Genomic DNA, 3,311 nt, shown 5'->3' with positions numbered 1-3,311 from the left:
CCGTCTCACCGGCGACTCGACGAGGTCGTGCTAGGGGAGGGCTGGAGACCTCCTCCAGGTCCTCTTGGTCCTCTTCGTCGGCTGCATCACGTAAGGGAGGTGGTGCCTTGTCATGATCTGTCCAATGAAGAAGAGGAGATTTAAGATGCTCACCAGGCCGCTCGGTGCCCTCCGACTCTGCCGCCCCTTCCACATCCTCGGAGGCGGAGATGTGCGGCTCCACCTACCCCTCGTCCTCTATCTCAGCCGGGTCTGACGCTTCCACATCGGCAGCCGACTACCGATAGCCCTGCAAGCACTTGAACAACTGGAGGATGGAGCCGGCGTCCAGCGTGAGAAGATGAAAAGAATACTCTAGAACATAAGAAAAAGACTCTCGGAAAGTACTTACCACTGGAGCCGGATGGCTTCGGTCGTAGGGGGCCATGCCCCAATCCCAATCCCCGCCTTAGTTCATGTTGGCAGAGGAGATCAAGTTCACATTCTGGTCCACCGCGCCGGCTCGAAGGTTCTTAGTGGAGAGCCAGCAGGGGTTGTGCCGGCCACCCATCTGACAAATCAGGTGCGACCGCCACTGCTGAGGCAGAATCCGGCGTGCTACCATGGTCAATCGGCTTCGGAAGCGACGCCTTCCAGTTGTGCTTCGCCATAGGCGGAGCAATGGCGAACGGAGGCAGATTGATTAAGTCGCGGGAGGGGTTTACATTCTTCACATAGCAGAACCCCTTCTGCCACTTTTTTATCAAATCCTGCAGCGGCAGCTGCGGGAAGCCGAACATCGTCCGGTGGTGCACCAGCGTGGATCCACAAGGGTTCATCTTCTTTGTACTTGACTTGTCCGCTGGTGCGGACTTGCCCGTTGCCACGAACTGTTGCTTGAAGAAGAAGAGCTTGCACCATAGGCCCAGGCGGGGTGCAATCCCCATGAACCCCTCGCACAGGACGACGAAGGCAGGAAGCTGGAGGACGGCATTGGGCGCCAAGCGGTGCGGCTGCAGACCGAAGAAGGTCAGAAAATGCGAGAAAAAGTCACTCGCCGGAAGCCCGAAGCCGCGGTAGAAGTGTTCCACGAACACCACCACCTCTCCATCACCGGGGGTCTGGGCCGCTTCGGCGCCGGGCACCCGCGCCACCACGAGGTACGCTGGGGGAAGCACTTGGCGGTGGCGAAGCTCCTCAATGTGCTCGACACTGACTTCGCTGCCCACTCACTCACCTCGGGACTGCCCCTTCCTGGGTGCGCTCCTGGACATGGCATGGTGGCGGCGGGGAGTGAGACGGAGCCCCGGCGGCGAATGGCGACGACGGCACGAACAACGGCGAAGGCACGAGTGGCGCTCTCTTCTTTCTCTGTCTCTGGGAAGGAAGGGGATTTTGTGCGGGGCGAGAAGGGGGCGAATGGCCTCCTCAACGCCCTCGCACCCCATTTAAACCCTCCGAGAGATCATGGGGAGGGGATCCAGTGCACGCGATCCCCGCATTTATGCCCCTTAGAGCCCAACCGCCACGGGGCGATCCGCAGGAGATCCGCGCAAGCGCGGGCCGAGGAGGAGTCGTGGTGGGACGCAGGGCGCAGGCCCCATCCCGTCACCCGTGCACTTAATCATGATGTCGGTCCCGAGGCCTGGCACGTGGCACGGCGATGCTGCCTCCGACGAAGCTGAGGCATCCGTTGGAAGCTAGCTGGCTTCCAACTCGGTGTCTCTCGCAACAAGCGACCCTTGAAGATCGTCTCAAGGTAGCGGACCTCCCCTGCTTCGGGGACTACTGACGGGTCGGGGGGGGGGGATAACCTCAGGGTAGGCTCATCCATCCTATTCCTTTGCCCCAAGTACAAAGGGAGTCTTCAGTTTCTTCCGAACGGCCAACTCCTCCTGGCTGGCTAGGAACCGCCTGCCGGCTAGGAGCAAGACGGCCATTCCTCCTGGCCAGCTAGGAAGCGCCTACCGGCTAGGGGCGACATGGTAACTCCAAGGCCGCCTAGCGAGGCTGCTAGCCGGCTAGAGAGCTCCTGTCACATCCGATCCTAGGCTGTGATGGGATTCTATGATTAAAGGTGAAGACGCGTTAGCATGGGTACAAGGTTGAGGCGCACACCATGTACAGTGTCAGCGGCCATGCCGCTGACCTACGCCGACTCTGATCCCTAAACCAGCACTGTACCAGTCCATCAGCGCCCACTCCATTACCGAGCTTGACGTGGCCACATTGGAGAGGGACGTACCAGCGACCCATGACGAACCTCGCAAGACGACGCCGGACGTACCACACGTGTCCTGCGTGGGCCTCAGGCGAGAGCCTCATTGGCTGGCCGGCGGGTCCCATAGCCATATGGGACCTCGCAGCCAGCGGGTCCCTCCAACGACAAGACTAGACCACGGTAGGCCCCCTAGCCAGCTGGCGAGGTGTCAGGCGGGTCCCTCTTATGTACTTTTATCCATATTGTAGGTCGGTGGGTTTGACTATAAAACCCCCCGATCCCCCTCCATGCAGAGGGTCAACCAACTTCACACACACACTCACCCACTCATACAGGAGATGTAGACGCGAGCCGGCAGCTCCTTCTTCCTCCTTCGTGGAACAGCTCAAGGAGCGTATTGTTATCTCTCTGGTTCATCAACCAATCCAGCAGGACTAGGGGTATTATGTCCCACGGTGTCGCGGGGATAACCCCGGGGTAGGCTCATCAAGCTTGCTCCTTCATTTTCGGCCCAAAGGACATGAACATATATAGATTCCCAAGGCCCAAGTCTTCCGGCCGGCAAACAGCGCTTGCCGGCTAGAGGACGAGGCGGCCATCCCTCTGGCCGGCCAGGCAACCCCCGCCGGCCAGAGTCGAGGCGGGTATCTCTTCTGAGCCGACCTGGTCCCGCCAGCCCGGCTAGGAATGAGGCGGCCGCACCCAAGCCGGCTAGCCAAGAAGGCTAGCCGGCCGAAGATCACAAGTCACAACAGATCGTAGGTCAGGATGAGACCTTACAATTAAAGGTAGCTACGCGTCAGCAAAGGTACTGGATCGGGGCGCCCAACAGGTACGAGCGTCGACGGCCATGCCGCTGACCTACCCCGGCTCTGATCCATCACCTAGCATAGTGTCGGACCATCGCACTCCCACTCCATTACTGCACTCGGCATGGGGAACAGTGGAGGCCGCCGTACCTCCTGCCCATGACGAATCTCGCTTGACGTATAGCGCGTGCTCGGCGTCAACCTTACGCGAGAGCCTTATTGGCCAGCCGGCGGGTCCCACTGCCAATCGAGACCATGCAGTCGGCGGGCCCCTCAAGCGACAAGACAAGACTCTAGTGGGC

The sequence above is a fragment of the Hordeum vulgare genome, chromosome 2H, assembly GCF_904849725.1.
Source record: "Hordeum vulgare subsp. vulgare chromosome 2H, MorexV3_pseudomolecules_assembly, whole genome shotgun sequence".
Taxonomy (NCBI): Eukaryota; Viridiplantae; Streptophyta; class Magnoliopsida; order Poales; family Poaceae; genus Hordeum; species Hordeum vulgare.
The sequence above is the reverse complement of the archived record's forward strand: the minus strand, read 5'-3'. Positions refer to the sequence as shown.